This window comes from Anser anser (genome assembly GCF_964211835.1).
Source record: "Anser anser genome assembly, chromosome: 16".
In the NCBI taxonomy this organism is placed as follows: domain Eukaryota; kingdom Metazoa; phylum Chordata; class Aves; order Anseriformes; family Anatidae; genus Anser; species Anser anser.
In genome coordinates, this window is record NC_139737.1 from 12,892,020 (window position 1) to 12,910,114 (window position 18,095).

The window sequence follows — 18,095 nt, forward strand, 5'->3', positions numbered from 1 at the left end:
GATGGTGCTAAACACAAAATAAAATACATTTCCAAAACTGCCACAGTAATGTGAGGCCATTTAAAAAGAAAAGCAGAACATTGACATTTTCTACCCCTTCTCCAAAATAAAAATAAAAAATAAAGCAGCTTTGGGCCAATAATGAGGCACTTGTCGTTTACATACCGAGCCAAAGCTACCCATTTTCACTCCGTACTGATTTCTCTAGAACATCACCTACAGACGGCGCTCTCAGAGGAGCAACAGGCATGCTGATCCAGAGCCAGCAGCATGTGTGCAGCTGGGCCAGCCCAGGGGAAAGGGCACGAATCACCCCCCAGATATGAAAAGGGGTAAAAGGAAGAGGTGGGACTGGGCTCCTCCTGCTCCTCCCTACAGCAATGGGATCCAGCCTGCTCTGACCGCGCACACAGCTCCCCTAATAGCACAGCCCTGTAAATCCTCGGGCACGAAGGCATAAACCAAGCACCCACCTGCATCACGCCAGGAATGAACTCTCCTTGGGAGAGCACAGGAATCAGCTGGCTGGGCGCACCGAGCGCCGCACACACACGGCCCCGAAAGCAGCACCACCAGGGCCCGCGTGCAAAACTAAACTGAATTAACGCAGGGGTGATGACCTCCTGAGCCCGTGGGCAGCCTTAAATAAAAACCCCAAGAAATATTAGATACCCATTCGTTTCACGTTTCATCCCAAAGCAGAGGGCCACAGCAGTAGGACACAGCTTGGAACAAGGACCAAAAAAAAAAAAAAAAAAAAACAGAAAAAGAAACATACTGTTTTATTTTAGCCCTTCGTATAATATTGAACCTCGTGGGGCTTTGCCAAGCCTCCACCTTCTGCAGACACCGCAGGGAGCCCGATGTCGGTGACCCTGGGAGAAGCACTGACCCCAGAACACAACTTCAGCCGAGGAACTGCCGACAGGGAGCAAGCTCCAAGAATTTCTGCACATTTCCACGTGCATGCTGCACCTCTGTGTGGCTGATGGAAATTCTGGTTTTGGCCCAAATCTCCTCTTTCTCTTATTCAGTTTACACGTCTGTTCCCTACCTTTCCATCTCAGCAGGGCTTCAGCAGCAGCTCCTGGCTTTGCATTCACTCAGGCACGGAGCAGCTGATTTTCTTTTCCTCTTCCCACACTAAAACCACTCCCGTTCCCCCAGCCCCAAATCTCAAATGCGGGATCTGACCACCCTGCTGCAATGCCAGGGCTCCACCAGCTGAGATAAGGCTGCAGCCGGGCTCTGCAAACGCCAAACAGATGTAAAATGCAACCTTGAGGACAAGGCAGTGCAGAATTCAGATTGGCTTCACTTTATCCCCGCTTAGTGCAGGTGTAAACGGCTCCACGTGGAGCGAGGCAGAGGGGGCTCACGCCTGGGGAGGGAAGCAGATTACTTAGCTGAGGTTTATCTCCATTCCCCCGTAGCTTACCCAAAACACCTTATAATGACTGCCTAGAGCTTGTGGTGGGTAGAATTTAGACTCCTGTAGGCTGTGTTGCGTATTAATAATTAAAATATATGGGACAATATATCAGATATGTTTAAAATAGCGCAATCTTGCTCAATTTTTATGGTATTTCTAAATTGATAGCCCCTGTTTTAAATACAGTGAAATCTGAAATAAAGTAACACCTACCATACTTTGCCATCTCATCCATTTTTAATTACCAAGAATACCAGGCTGTGTTGTCACAAGCAGCTAAATTATTGATGTGCAACACATTTTATTAAGCATAGCATTTCACAGGCACCGTCGTTAGGGGATGTAATTTTCCTGGGACTGAACTGTTAGGGCAGGAGGAGGAGCCTCCAAAAACACCTCCTGAAGTGGGGGGGAGAGGCAGGTGAGAGGGACCTGCTATTGGCAGGGGCTGGTTGGACCAAATGACCTCGGAGGTCTTTTCCAACCCTAACGATTGTGTGATTCATTCCGTTTTGCACTTCTTTTGGTGCTTGAGGCTCCAAGGAGGAAAAGCCCTTAGCTTCTTTGCTGCGGGAAGGAAAGGAGCTGGGAGGACAGGCGAGCAGACATTTTTCCATTTTTACTCTTGATGCTGAAGAGAAGTCTCCAAAAGGGCTGCAGGATCTTCCCCCAATTGCTCTATACCTGGACGAGGTACAAAGCCGTCATTGCAAAGCCTCATCCCTGCCTCGCCCCAAGCATCTCCAGCCTCCCAGACCTCCGGCGAGGAGGCTTCCCAGCTGATATTTGTTCTATCAAACCATCTGGGAAAGCAAGGCACACAGATCCCAACCTCTGATGCTGCAGGGAGCCAGGAGCAGAAGGGGAAACAACGAGGGCGGCGTCCCCAAGCACTGGGTACACGACCAACAGAGAGTGCTAGAGCTGCCCCATGGGCTGCCTTCCTCCTTCCAGTTACGCACACATGTAGAAATTTCTGGCCAAACGTAACACAAAAACCAGAACAGGCAGAAGGAGGACACGAGGAGGACAAGCTGGATGGAGCAGCTGATGCTTGAACCCAGCTGGACTTTCCCATCTTGGCACCTCCAGGTCACTTAGGCACAACGTCCTTGGCAATAGCCATAAGAGACCAGTTCCACTCTGCTGCACTGCCTTATCTCTATTTGTTTTTTTTCTTTGTTCATTTGTTTGGTGGAGGTGGTTCGGTTGTTTTTATTATTATCATTTTAATTTTATCTTTTTTTTATTTATTTTGGGTATTACCACATGGGCTGGCTCTGCTGGGCGCAGTTATTTCTCTTGCATACCTAAAGTTTGCACAAGCTGCCCTGGGGAGGCACTTTGGAAGCAGCTGCAATATTCATCATCAGTGCGGGCAGGTTTCTATTCCTTTAGCAGCAATCTATCACGCACCCTTTGATTAGTTGCTGTCTCTCCCTGGTTACCCTCAGAAGGGCTGGAACCCTTCTTTGCTGTCCCGGAGCTGGGGAAAATGTGGCACTTCCAGCCCTGGATGGAGGGGACAGGAGCATCCTCCCCGAGGCTCATCCCTCCCCTGCCGACCCGCAGAGGCACCGCGGCTGCCCCGAGCCCTCAGCGTGCACCGATCACCAAGAGAGCTTTTATTCCCTCCCAACAGGGAGGGTTGATTTAAATAAAAGTGCTTCAAATCAGCAAGCATCACTGGTCTCAGTACCATTTTCTGTTTGCACTCTTGAGTTACTGTTCAGCAGAAAGGCTTATTCTCATAGGTGGGAAATCGTTAAAATGAACAGCAATTAAATCTTGCCTTTACACTCAATTCACTGCTTCTTAGCCAGCAGTGCCTGCTGCACCTGTAGGCATTTAAGCCAACAAAGATACCTGCATTCATGCAGAGTCAGAATTTACCTTTTTTTTTGCCATGACAATCAATGCGAATTGATGCCTTTACTATTTACTAAATGATTTTTTATTTTTATTTTTCCCACTTGTGTCAAACTGTATTTCGACAGAAGCTGGAACCGAATGCAAATGAACAAATCAGCATTTCATATAACTTTCTATTAGAGGTTCTTCATGTGTGCTAGGTAATAAAAATATTGTTATTAAAACATGCTTTGCATTTAAATCTGATTTACTATACGAAAGAATAATTATATGCAGTCAGTAAAATTGAGCTGATTGTTTCCAGTAAGTGGGGCTAAGACTACCAATATGTTGGAGCTAACAGTTAAAATCTTCTTGCACCAGGTTTTTATTCAGAGAATGTGGAAGGAAAACCATGTTCCTGGTTTGGGGGAATAGGGATTTGTTTTTGTGTGTGTGTTTCGGTTTTTTTGTTTGTTTTGTTTTTTTGTTTGTTTGTTTTTTTACTTTTTTATTCAGATTTTTTTTAATCTGATTATAGTAATCTATTTCTATCTGCCACATTTCCTGTGAAGATTGCTTTGCAGACAGAACACACTTTGGGGCTGTCAGGAAAAGAGAATCCAACACCCAGATCTGGATGCCTTGGGTGTTTGCCCGCTCTACCAGCCAGGGCAGCTGCACCCAGGCCAAGAGGGATAGCAAAGGTGCAAAAGCACCTGAAAGTTTAATTTTAGCTATTAAACCCTAATATACGAATTTTAAATTAACTTTAAATTTAACTTTCTTCCCTCTGTGCAGTGCAATGCTTTGCAGAGCACCACCTTCATCCCCCCACCCCACGTTTCTCCTGCATCCCACCAAGGATGGGTGGACGCCGCGCACCGGGAAGTCCCCAACCTCTCTGCCCTGCACAGGCAGCAGCAACAGGGTGACAACCCCACACTTTGTGCTTTAAAAGTGACCAAAAGCCTTGTTGTGCCTTTCCCTGTCTGAAGTGGAGGTTGGAGAGGTTTCGGTTTTATTGCTGCAGCACCGCCAGGTGCTTGCCCATTGCTGGAGCAGGGGAGGAAAAACATGCCCAGCCCTGTGCCTCCACTGCTGCAAACAGCCACAGCACCTCTCACACCACAAGGAGCAAGAGCTTTGCTTTCCTCATACAAACACAAAACAAAACAACACTGTTGATGCATCGTTACAACACTGGACCAGGAGGAACAGTGTCAAATTGCTGATACTTTTTTGCAAAACCCCAGATTTTTCTTAAGAGGCCTCCAGCCAGCTGAGCTGCCTGCCCGAATCTGAATTTGCAGAATGGTGGAAACCAAGGGGCAACCAAGGCAGGCAGCAAGCCCTGCTCTGCACTCTGCTCTTGCTATTGCACCAGCCTGTTGCTGCCTTTAAGCGACGGTATTGAAGTCTGAAGCTTTTTTTGCCAGGTCATTGAGATCTATCAGAAAAATAATTTGCATCAAAAAAAAGAAAAGCAACCAAGGTTTTGTGAAGGAAGTCTTCCTTCAGACCCTGTTCCAGAAGTCACTGGAGGCACGTGCATGTGCACAGCACTGGAGGAGTGAAGGGTGACCTCAGAAATCAATGCTGATCGTCTTGGAAGAGAAAATTAAATGGACAATACAGCAAATTGGTTTGGACATGAGTAACTGCTCAATTTATAGCGCCCTTTCAAGTAACACCCACAAAAACAGGGCTGGGAGGGAGCTCAGGCAGAACCTACAACCCAGGTCCTGAGCAGCCTGGCACAACATCCAAAAGTCACCTAGCTTGGGGACCAGATAGGTCTAGAAATAAAAATTAATTTCTGGTGACTTCAGTGTTCCCTCCCCTCCTGCTTAACTCAGCCCCTGAGCCCACAGGGGCACAAATGACCCTCTGGCTTGGTGCACATCTAGGGAAGCTCCAGTACCACCAAAACACGCCAAGCATCATCCTCCTCTCATCAGGGCACTGAACTCCCTGGTGAAAGGCACCACCACAACACAGGATGCGGGAGAGATCACCCAAATTCACTTACGAGGAGGACAGGGGTTGTGGAGGAGCCCCTCATTTCCCTGAGCGCCCATCTTCAGTGCAAAAAAAAGCTGTTGCTGGAGAAAAGCACACAAGTAAATATGACTTCTTCCACCCCCCAAAAAACTAAATAGTGAATTATGCGTTTTCTAATTTCTGAACTCATCCACACCCATCACTTCTGGAGCAAGGATGGCAACCCCAGCCAAACCAACAGCAGCACGGCCAGAGATAACCAAGCCCTGGCCCTTTGGCAGCAGGGGAGCTGCACCCAGAGCCCCCCTACCGGCTGTGCGGACACCCAGCGTGGCGCGAGCCCTGCTGATCTTCCTGGAGCTTGCAGAAGTTCTCACCGTTTCTGGGCAGGATATCGAGATTCCCCTTGCCTCTGAGTCTCAGATAAAGGCTTTGATTGCTGTTCCCTTCAGGGACACCTCCCATCAGCCAGCCACGTATCTGACCCACTTGCAGGTGTTGATGCCAGCAGCTCCCGTTCAGCTACAGGCTTCTGCAGCAGCCCTTTGTGGGCTCCAGCTGCTGGAGCTCCTTCACCTCTTCCCCACGTGCTCACAGCGATGTGCACGAGAGCAGCATTTAACTCCCGTGGCACAGAGCGCCCTGCCTGCCTCCTCCTCCAGGCAGGCACCCGCAGATAACTCACACAGCGCCCAGAGACCATCCTGGCTCTGCTCCCGCAGTGATGAGCTCTGCTGGGGTACAGAAGGGTCACCACCAAAAGTGGTGTTTGGGCTTTTCTCACCCCATGAAAAAAATGAAGCCAGCAGCAGGGAGTATGTGATAGAGAAGAGCAGAAGCCAGTGATGCCAGCAGATGCTCCCCGCAGAGTGACAGCGGCCCTTGCACAGATCCCGATGCCTTAACTACCGCCTGCTCCACGCCAGCAATGCTCAGACTTCCCCCCCGCATGCCCAGGGGCAGGACTCCGGGCACCAAAGGAAATCTACTGTGGGAAATCTGCAAGAAACCCAGGGCTGAAACCACACCAGAGTGCCGACAGACACAGAAAAGCACCCGCAGAAGATGCGGAACCGCGAAGCCGAGTCCCGGAGCACCCCGTGCAATGAAGCCGTGGGGCACCATAAGAGGGAAAAAAATACCCCTCCTGCTTGCAGTACAAACAGATTGCAGTTGTGCTCATTACGCAGACTCACATCTCTATTCAGCCATAGCACATTAAACGCAAATAAAGGAGGAATAAGTGCCGGTGCCAGGAAGGTGGTGCTGGCCTCGGGGGCACTGCCCAGCACAGCACCAAGGCTCCTGCAGCACCACACAGCTCCCGGGGCTCTTCCCTCTGCCTTCGGAGCTGCAAACACGAGCCGTGTAAATAATCACTTTGCACATTAGCAAACACGCCACAGCGCCGACGCTGCCCACCGTTGGGTTTTCCTTGTTGACGGCTGCCAAACTGCACAAGGGACACACAGAGCATTGGCTGTGGCCACCAATCCCTTGCAGCACGCTCAGCGAAGCTGCTCTGCAAACTTTCTGCACAGGTGGGAAGAGCATCCAGCAAGAGGTGAAGGAAGGGTTGATTCATTACTTTATTTGTACTTTATTACTAGTTCAAGGCTAGGCATACCCATATGAAGCCTTCTTCCCCCCATCTTCTCCTCCTGCCAGCCCTTTTATCACCAGCTTGTGTTCCCCTTGCACCAACGAAGCACAGCCAAACCAGACAACCCCCCCGAGGCCAAGCCCCACCGGTGGGTGATGCATCCCCAGACCCCACGCAACAGGAAAGGAAAGCTCCCAGCATTTGTTAGCAGGGGGCTCAGCCCCAGCACAAAGCTGCTCACGCAGGGATGCGATGGCCGAGCCCCCAGCCCGCCTCCCACCTCCGGGTTGGTGCTGTCTGAACAGACAAAACTCCAATGAAAAAATTAGAAGTACCAGGGCTTTTAGATTCAGGAGCACTCTCCACTTCTGAGCTCCTCAGCTCTGACAGAATACTGCAGTTCTCCAGAATTATTTTATCATGATTTTCCAGATTAATATAGAATCAGGGAGACCTGCTTTCAAATGCTTTCGGCCCCCCCCCCCCTTTGAAAGTACAGTCCCCTAAGCTAGCTGGCTGACTGTTTGAAGTCTTTGTTTTAAAATTAAGCTCTCCTTCATATAGATTTCGATAGCTACATCTCTATGGCTCAGGTGAGCCAAGAGCAAAAAATAACCCCAAGGTCCCATAGCAAAGTAACTACGCCGGGCTTTGCTTTGTGCACCCGAAGAGGTGAGAAATAGCCTGAACTATGCTTGGGGAAGGAAAGCAGCGTCTGGCAGTGCTAATAGAAAAAAGGCAGCAGGGAGGGCATCTCCTGCACAACATCCACCTCCCAGCATGAGCTGGGCAAGAAGAGGTGTGGGCAGGAGGAAAAAAAAAGTCAGCTCACTGCAGCAGGCACTGCTGGGGCAGAAAGAGAGGATTCAAGGAGTCTCAGGCAGCCCAGCTTACTTTATTTTATCCAACAGAGCAGTGGCAAGTCAGGATGAACAAGATCCTTTCTACATGGCAGCGCCCTCAGCACACAGCAATAGCTTAGAATAGATTCTTAGATTTAAAGTTTTCCTTGGGTTGCTCAGTCCCTTGCACGGGTTCTTCTGGGTACCGTGGTATCCCGGCAAAGACAGCTTGATGGGAAAATGAAATCACACAAACTGCTGCAGGTGGAGGATGGCCCACAGGCAGGGACTGGGCCCTGGATGGGGGGGGAACTGGGCTCAGCTCCTTGGTTTGCCCCAGATCCTCTGTGCAGCCCCAACCACATCACTCAAGTTTCTCTTCTTACTATTTGCAAAGAGAATTAAACTTTTCTACCAGCTATGGATTTCGTGGGCATGAAGACTAGGACAGTGAGGAAACCACGCATTCAATCTTTCAGAGATGATATTAGACCATGGACCTTATTAGATAGCCTCAAAAATGCCAGACTGTGCTAAGAGTGACCTAACATCAAACACATTAAAACAATAAGTTGAGCAATGGCCAGCCCCAGCTCCCAGAAAAGCACAGAGATGCTGTGCCCTGCAATTAAAAAACCCCAGTAGCAGTGGTCAGTGAGCTATCAAAAAAATAAAAATAAAAATAAAAGTGTTTAGAGTCATTTCAATACCACTTATGCAAAGATACATAAATGGCTCAAAGAACAACCCACATAAAGCCAATAAACAAAAACTTTCCCCTTGTCTTGGTAATTGCCACAGTTTCACACAATAAGCCGTGCTAAATAAGCCTTATCACTTTGCTTACCCTTTGCAGTAAAACACATTTAGAGCGTCCACGCACAGCGAAGCGCACTAAGTGCTTTATTATTATTATTTTCCTAGCTTTGGGGTCAGGGGACAATGAGAAAAACACCTGGTTTACTTGCAAACACCTGGTCTTCTTCTGTTTCTGGGCCTCCCAGCAGCTACAAGGAACGGGGTGGCACCGCAGGGAAGCCCCATAGCAGGATGAGCAGGGCTGGGGCTCCAAAAGCAGACCAGAATGCCAGCATCCAGCAACTCCCCGCTGCTTGCGTTGAGGGAGGATTTATTTATATTTAAAAGCTCCCTGCTGCTGTCAGGGATAACGCACACACGTCGCACACCCCCTCTCCCTGTACAGCCTTACACGGAGCCCAGAGGCAACACCACAGTCAGTCTGGAGATCAAGGATCACTCCTAATGGAGACGGCGTAACAGAATTTACTTAATATTCTTCCTGGATTCAAAATAATAATATTGTCACCTAAATAAAAGGCAAGCGTTCATTTGTATGTAAAACAGCTGGTTATATCGGGCCTATTTACATCTGCTCTGCCTGCCAGCTACAAAGATTTATGACTGAACACCCAAGGGACCTTTATATATCTATCCAAACTCATGCCTGTTTTTCATTAACCTGTGTACTGGCATCTTGTACAACATGGCATGAAACAATAATATAGATTTTTTTCCCCCCTTTGCTATAGAGGCACCAGAGGAAGAAAAAGTTCTTGCCAATAACAGTGATAATAAACGCACTCTGAGATGGCCTGTCGTGCTTAGATATTTGTTATACAACACGGCACGCACGTGTATGTGGATGTAGGCACAGACAAGCCCCAGACACACGTATGTACACACGCACACAGGTGTGGGGGGCTTTGGGCCCCCTTTACCCACTCCTTCCCTCTCCCTTTCTCCCCCAGCCTTCCCACCTCCCCACGGCTCCACTCTTGCTCTTCTCACAGCATCTCCCTGGTGACAGGACAGAAACAGCTGCAATAAATTACTCCGTGTGCTTTTTCCATTACATATATTTTTTTAAAAAAGTGAAAGCCTGAAAGACAGAAGTACATTTGTATAGAGCAGGAACAACCACCTTTTTAACCTCGGGAAAATTACTGTTGGATGAAGGAGGTGGGAAACGGGAGGATGCAGAACAAAACGCAGCTGCTGTGCAGACAAACAGCAGCAGAAAGTCCTATCTTGAGCATTTGTTTTTGGCTTTTTTTTTTTTTTAAATATTTCCCCTCCCCGTTATCACTTAGGCTGGCTATATTACTTCCAAGATGACGCTCTAGCCCAAAGCTGCACCAAAGAGATTTCCTCCTGATGCAGAGGAAGGGAAAGGGAGAACAGAGAGCCCAGCTCTGGCAGTGGGGGACATAGCCCCAGGATGCGTCCCCGTGGGGCCACGTCCTGAGGGCCCCCAGCCCCTGGCCGAGGCTGGGCAGAGCGGCCAGGAGCAGCCACCTCTCGCCGCTCCATCCCGCTCAGCCCAGCAGGAGCGGCTCTACCCAGGGGCTGCCCCTTCCTGCCGCCTCCCCACGCAGACCTGGCTACTTCAGAGCATTTCTTCCTGCCATGAGGGGTTGTTTTACGATGGGAAGAGCACACCGCCTTCCCCTATGGCTGTAGGAAGGACTGAGATGATTTTAAGGCAGTAAGGTACACCCCGAGTCCAGGGGACATCTGTAACTCAGACCCCATTACCTGCTCTATTACAAAGTTCAAATTCTCTACTTAAAAAAAAAAACACTGAGATTATTATTCTTCTTTTCCACTAAGAATTGCTAATATTTGTTCTTTAAGGGTTTTTTTTTTTTGGTGGTGGTGGTTGGGTTTTTTTTTGGAACAGCAGAGCACCCAGGTAACAAGGCACGTGTGTCCCCGCATGCAAATCCCAGCCCTAGATCCTCACCCTCTGCCCCACACGCCCTAGGAGGGCTGCTGCTGCCATCCCTCGGCCCCACACTGCTGCCAGGAGGCATCGCCCCAGCAAAGCGCCGTGCCTTGTCACACCGCTGCCAGCTTCCTTCCCCACCCTCTGCCTCCTGCCCCGCTCTCCCAGGCCATAACTGAACCTCTCAGGCAAGCAGTAAAACAAATACGGAGGCTGGGTGGAAAAGCTCAAGCATAAATCTTCGTTTTTTTTTTTTACACGAGAGTTTATTCCCTCGCATCCTTGTATTTTTGTGTTTAATAACACTTGCTGAGGTGGGGTAATCCATCTCAAACGAAGAGACAAGCCTTTCCAGGAGCAGCGGTGTCCGTGCAGTAGCTGCTCTTGTGCCTGAAATTCTCAGAGTGCCCTGTTTTTTTTTCTAAAAGCAGCTCCTTGGAGTGCAGTTTTCAGCAGGTCTTCATCCCACGCTCCTGCTCCACGGATGCAAGCTTGCTGGCTCCTATACAGAGACGTGGATCAGGCCCTGCCCTGGCTCCCACACCTCTGAGAGGCCTCTGAACACCCACACCTGCCTGCACTCGCTTACAAGGGCTCGATGTGCCGGCACTTCTAAGTCCCAGCAGCTCCCACGGAGCCAGGCCCAGGTTGAAGGGCAGCTCGGAGGACCCCCCCCCATCCAGCCCTCCTCTGCCACGGGAAGGTGCTGGTGGGACCTCACCCCGCCGCCCGTCTCAGGCGGGGTCAGCAGGACATGGCTCTGCCTTCTGAGGGATGCTCGTGTGGCTCCAGTTACCGAGATCATTGCCCGGGAGGTCTGGCAACTCATTTAAGTTGGGAAAATTGAGTACTGCGTCTTCCCTTGATAGACCTCCATGCTCCGCGAGCTGTCAGAGCTCTTCATTTGCCACCCATCACAGAATACGGTATTTTGTACACTAACTCCTAGAGACTAAATTGGGCCTCCAGGGGGAACTTCTTCCTGAAATTTAAGTATTCATTACACAGCGAGCCTGCACGTATGCCCGTGCTTCCTTCAGTGAGGCTGAGGATGTGAGTGTCAGCAGGTCCGAAGTCCTCCTGTGCTGGTAAATACCACCCTATCACGAGGACAGCTGAGATGGGGAAAACTAAAATAAATAAAATAAAAGTCTCCCTGCCAGCCACTTACCCTGTCTGGGCGTCAAAGCACTCAGCACAACACCACCATCCCTGCAGGGAGCATCGCTGCCTGGCTCAGGACAGCTCGGTCCTGGGACCACAGGCAATAAAAGCACCCCACACCACCTGCACGTCGCCCCGTTGCTCACCCAGACTGCCGGCTGTCAGGGTCAGAGGTGTTTCCCCTCACCGCAGACAGCCCAACACAAGGGATGCATCATGCTCCTCACCCCGCAGCAGGGCTCTGCTGGGACGGGCAGGCACTCCCCGGTAGGCTACGCTCAAAGCGTTAAGCATAGAGAGCATCAGATCCCACGAGACTTCATGAATTTAGCAGCTAGTGCACCATTCTTCATCATGCTTTCCTCAAGAAAGTGATGCCCAGGGCAGCATGATCTCCTAGCGCCAAGAGAAGCAAGTCCTACCCCCTAGCAGGCACTGGTAGCAGTGGGAGAGAGCCGGCACCCGAGGACATGACAAAGCACCTGCCTCCAAAAACCACGGGGTTAGCATTTTACAAGTCCCATCCGCAGCCTCCTCTGCTGCTTCTCGTGTACAGCAGCACCTCCAAGGCTCGATAATGAATGTGCTGCACTGTTCTCCCGTGCAGCTTTCCAGGTACACCGAAAACAGTGATTTTCATGACTAAATGGATGGAAGAGTTGCAGAACACGATGTCAGCTTGTTAAGTGCCTCATCTCGGAGTCACACACACACACAATTATTCTCTCTACAAAACTCAAAAGCAATCCATCAATTACTGTCTTCTTACCCTACTTGCTTTTCTATTATTTGGTACTTTTTAAATATTGTTCGTATTAACTACACGGAATTTACAGCACACACACTGATTTTTCATTCATCTTGCTTTAGCTGAGTCTAAAAGAGAGACCAAGGCAGTACCTCCTGCCACCAGACAGGCATGTGCCATCGCTGGTGACACCTCTGAGCCCTTTGTTAGCCATCGGCGGCCAGCGAGCAGCCTGCAAACACCTGCACAGAGCATCCATGAGCAGAGGCTTTCATTGTATGGGCATCTATAGAAAACACTGTGAGGATGCATCGAGACCACGCTGCACACAGGCTGGGCCATCTGTATTTGCCCCTTCAAGGGGAAAAACACCTTGTGAGGGAGCAAGAGGGAGTGTTCGAAGGGGGGGATTAGCGAGGAAGCCCCCGGCTCTCGCTTGTGCTGTGCGGCCAGGTCTGTGCAACCCAGCACCAGGCTGCTGCATGCACGGAGGGCAGTGGTTTCACCCAGCCACGTGAGGGCAGGAGGTGGCTGCCCCCAGCAGCCGCCCCGTGTGGCATCGTGTCCCCACGGTGCCACCCTGCACCCTTACAGCCACACATCTCCTCCCCGCCCCAGCTGCTTTCGTGTTCCTAGATAGAAAGCCATTGTTGCAGGTTAATGCATAATTAAGCATGCAATTTGCACACACAACAACAACGTGACATATATATGTCCCCAATACGTAAATATTTTTAAGTGGCCACAGACAAATGAGACAAAGCAGAAAAAGTCTGCTGCTCTTGAATCCTCCCGCCCAACTTCACGTGGCTGCTGCCTTTCCCAGTGCTCCCCCGGTCCCAGAGCCACCAGGCAGCTCGGGACACGACTGTGAGAGCGCGGACAAGAGGCCCCACAACTGGGCACCACAAGGCAGCAGCACTGACCTGGGAAGGGAGGCTCAGGGCAGGCTGAACACATCTGCAGTGACCGCCTGGGCACTGCGCCCACCAGCAAAGGTGGCCGTGAGCTGGCTGGGAATGGACTGCATCAGCCCCCATCAAATGGTCTTTTTTTAAAAAAAGAAAATGAAAAGAGATCTGTTCTATCTGTTCTTTGGTTTCCTGGCATGCATCCCCAGCCAGAGTGCATTGGACTGGGGCATTCAGCACTTTGATGGCTCCTCATCAACTGAGAAACCCCAGCAGGGAAGGTGCTAAGGGACACGCAGCTCCCCAGGCACACGGCGGTGACATTTGCTGGAGCCTGAGCAAGGCGGGAGGATTCCTGCAGGTCCCAGCCACTTCCGAGTCCAAGAGCAGCGACTGCCCTGCCTCGCGGGGAGCTGCGAGCACGCCTGCTAATGGCACAGCTGGGTGTCGGTGCTCCTTCCCGCAGCCCTGTTACTGCACACCATCATTAGGTGGAAGGGGACTGGGGAGAACTGGGAGAAGGCAGTGTCTTTTCACTCCTGTGTGCGCTCAGGATTAATTTAGAGCACATTAATTACATTTACATATGCCTGAAAGCTAGCAGAGGAACAAGCGAGCATCCTGAAGGCGACGGAGTGCTAAAAGGAGGTATTTCATCAGGTGTTTCTTTGCAGGATGGGGCAATGGGATGAGGGCTGCTCAGGGACACAGCTCTGAGCATCACTGCAGGACACAGCACTCAGGGCTCGTTCCCTGCCCTCTCAGGGGAACACCCATCCTCAGGTCTCCTCTTGACCAAGAGGCACAGGTGTCCCTCATGCAGCTGCTCTCCCTCACAATACCGCTGTTCTTCCTTCTCTCCAGAGGACCCCAAGACTAAGAAAACCTGGTGAAAAACCTTCTCTATACCCAGCTGAGGCTACATCAAGCTCATGTCCATTTCAAAGCAATTCACCTTCCTGCTCCCTCTACCACTTCTTGCCCCTCAGCATAAACTCAACCCTCAAACACTTCCCCGGGGAAGAGAAACATATAACGGAGGAATAAACCAGACAGTTTTATATTTGTGTCCACCAGGTGGGAATGTCCATGTGCATTCAGCAGGCCCCTCACCAGCCTGGTGCACACCGAGGCCCTCCTTCAGTGCTCCACAGAGGAAGAGGACCGTACCCCCCATCCATCCCCCTGCAGCGCCCCCCGTGAGGCTCTGGTGCCTCCCTGCCCCAGGAATGCTCCTCAGCACGTTTTGGGCTCTGCTCGGTGTCTCAAACACTCTGCAGCAAACAGCACTATACTTCAAGTAATAACACGTTGAAAAAAGAGATCAAGTCTAGCTCCGTTCTAGGGAGTTGTTTTTTTTTTTTTTTAAGTGCAGGTTAAATTATAACTTTTAACAGGTATAATAAAGAACATAACACTTGTGCGTACTGGGAAGGCTGCTGTTCTTCCTTAGCCACTGGAGAGCTGCTTGGACTGAGCCCCCTCCCAGCCTGGCTTCGCACCCAGGAGCAACGTCCGCCCAAGCCCTGCACCCCCAGGGGAGAGCCAGGAGCACACAAAGCCCCCCTGGTCTGCTAAAGGACATTCCCCTCTCAAGAGGGACACAGCCCATGATCTCTCATCGCAGACACCAGATGGTTAATTGCATTAATAGCTGAGCAGACGCAGGCTGGACTAGCTGAGGTCCCTCCAGCAGCATCACAGCCCTGCGGGAGAGGACCGAGGGTCCCAGCCCCACCTGGGGGCACTCCTGCAGCAGCATGGGGAACCAGCCTGGCACAAACCTTGCAGGAGCACTCCGTCTTCTAGGTTGCCTTATTTTACTGAAATGCATACCCCAAGGCTGCAGAGGGACAGTCTGGCTGCTCACAGGTCAATTTTGAAACTTCATTTTTGACTCTGCAAGTTAAGCTATTGCTGGTGCAAACTAACACCTGGTCCTGCTGGAAGGGGGTGGCTCGAGGAGAGGTTTCTGCAGCTCTCTGTGGCTGAGGGCCACATCCCACCCTCAGCTCCCTTTCTGGGGTTGCCACCCTGGTGCATGCAGCTTGATCTGCTTTTCAGAGCAAAGTCAGGTAATGGGCTGCTGGCCACAGGCAACGCAGGTCTGCACCAGACCCAAATCCTGCTCAAAAGTTACCTTTGCACCACTGTACCATCTCCATAAATGAGGTAGAAACCTGTGGTTTGGGTAACACTTTATACACAAGTGTACGAGGGAAAATTTTCCAAGGAAATACAAGTTGACACATCCCTGCCTGCCACGTGAGGAACCTGCTCTTCAGGCAGAAGCAAACTCTGTGCTTGCTGCACATCTCGTCCTTTCCTGAGCTCTTCCACTTCTCTTGAATTTTGTGCAAAGCAAGAAAGATGCGAACACCCCCACTTTTTGACCTACATTCATTTATCAAATTGTGACTAAAAATAGATCAAGCTACGCAGAAGTGGTTTAAAGAGTTTTTGCACCTTCTCTCTTTTACCTTCTATTTTAAGGCTGCTCTGGCGCATCTCCAAGCCCTGGGTAAGGCAGCAGAGAGCCACGGGGGTGTGCAGGGGAGAACATGGCCCTTGCACTAGCAAGGGCTCCAGCTCAGAGCCCAGGCCCCAGAAAGAAGTGGGGCAAAACAGCTTCAGGAGTGGAACAACACATCCCAGAGGCAGGTTTGGAGTGAACAGCAGGGTTTGGGTGGGAGCCCTGCTTCCCTCCAGGCTCAGCTGGGGCAGGAACAGTCCTTAACCCCTGCCTGCACCAGGGACTTGGATAGTATCTCATTATTTCTTGGTAGCATGGAACTTCCAAAGCTGGCATAGGAGAAATCTCTGAAGTCACAGGGTAAGCCACCCCTCAGCCCTGGTGGCATTACAGCATCCCTACCCAGGCACTGGGCATCCAGAGCTCTGTGCAACGAAACACCTCTCACAGCGTGGAAAGGAGTGTAAGGCAAGCTTGGCGAGCTTCTGGATGCATTTGGCAGGAGTCAGATGGGGATTTCAGTGAAGGAGGAATTTTATGGTGCCTTCCCAGCTCTTGGAGGCCAACCCACAGCTCAGTTTCCCAGTAAATCCCTGGCAGCAGAAACCTGTATTCTTCCTACAGAAGAAAATTGTCACCTTAGCAAGAGAGAGCAGAAACAGGCAGATCACCTCTTTGACCATGCTCTGAGGAGTAAAGCCTGTGAGCATTTGGCCACAGACACCAGAGATAACGTGGTGAAAAATCAGGCTGTAAACAAGTACTTTGCAGGGGAAGAATTACAGAGCTGTGCTCATGGGCAGAGGCCCAGGAGCTGTGGTTAACTCATCACTGGTCTCCGGGCTCCCCTCAACCCCTGCAGGTGGTTTTGCAGCTGGTGGCAGAGCTCAGGAGGAGGACAGCAGCCTGCAGGGGGGCACGGAGGAGCAATAAAGCCTGCAGCGATCCCACACTTGTACTGCAGCAAGGCACCCGGCCTGCCTCTCATTGTGGCTGTGCTACTGGGACACGTAACCTCCCCCTGTGGTTTCAGGCACCTGGCCGTTATCCCCAGCTCTTGTCTTTAAGATCCCTGGGGTCTCCAAGCCTGTTGTGTCCCAGGAGAGGGGTCGCCTGCCGCTGAGCACAGCCACTGTGGCCACTCTCAAGGCTGGTCACAGCCTTGGTGCAGCCATGAAAACCACAGCAGGTTTCCCCAAACAGCACCTCAGCACCCCAGCTAGAACACCAGCGTCCCACCTGAACGTCTAACCGTGTGTTGCAGAGCAGTGTCCCCCACATTATTACAATACTTATTTAAAGTAACCAAGCCAGACGCACACAGCGCCTCACGCAGCGTGCTGGGCCACTGGGTGCACAGAGCAGCTGCTGAGCGCTGGCTTCTTGTCACCTCATTGCAATTCTCCTCCAGCTGCTTCCAGCTCTCCTTACCTCTGTTCCTCATCTTTATTGTCACGTTCTGTGCTTCTTCAGCTCTCTCCCCATGGTGCGCCCCAGCCCCCAGCAGCAGCCATGTTGCTGAGTGTGTCCCTGCAGCCTCTGGTGCTTTAAAACTCTGCCAGCAGCTGGAGTCAGGAGGCACAATCTCTCTCTGAGCCCTGAAGATCAGCTCCTGATTTAGGATTTTTAGCGATGGATGGGAATGAGCAGCTAACCCCTTCATCCTCAGGCTGGGAACAGCAGCAGGAAAATAAGGGGAAGAAACCTGAGCCAAAGCTTTTCCCTGCTTGGGTAGCTTCCTCCTTCCAGGGAGCAGGGGCACCACGAGCAGTCGCTCCATTAAAAGGTATCAAACAAAAATCAGATGTTACAAAATCCGGCCTGACCTACCTGGGGATAAAACGCCAAGGAGCAGCTGCAGGAAGGCAGGAGCCAAGCAGGGCTGGTTCTGGGATGATGACAGTCCCCAGGAACATCCCTCACAATGAAGCAGCTCCAAAGACAACCACAAAGCACAACCAAGCACAACCCAGCCAGGGCAAGGAGCAGAGCTGGGAGCTTAAATACAGCCCCAGGCCAAGGGCTGGAGGTGGGTGGATGGCAGGAGGCCCAGGTGAGGCTGATCAGGGTGAGCAGAGCCTGGAGAGACACGCAGGGCTCCAGGAGACGTCGTCTTCGTGGTCCTGAGGGCTTGTGCCCCTTCGCTGTGGTGCTGGGGCATCGCTGCTGTCTGCCCAGGCTGACAGAGCCGAGCACGAGCTGTGCAACGTGAACCTCACCCGACCCATGGCATTTGCCATAGAGTGCATTTAAAGGTGATTTAAATGTGCACAGGCAATTAAGGTTCCTGCAGCTGTACAGACCAGGAGGGCTGTGTGCCC

The 18,095-nt window shown here is 51.1% G+C and overlaps 1 long non-coding RNA gene across 1 annotated transcript in view; it reads right to left on the reverse strand.

Annotated features, from left to right (window-relative positions):
• Nucleotides 1-17,740, reverse strand: part of LOC310882378 — a 54,059-nt gene extending 36,319 nt beyond the window's left edge. Inside the window, exon 1 of the long non-coding RNA XR_014572924.1 lies at nt 17,605-17,740. This is a non-coding gene — a long non-coding RNA (uncharacterized lncRNA). The remainder of the gene's footprint in view (nt 1-17,604) is intronic.
• Between the last annotated feature and the right edge of the window lie 355 nt (nt 17,741-18,095).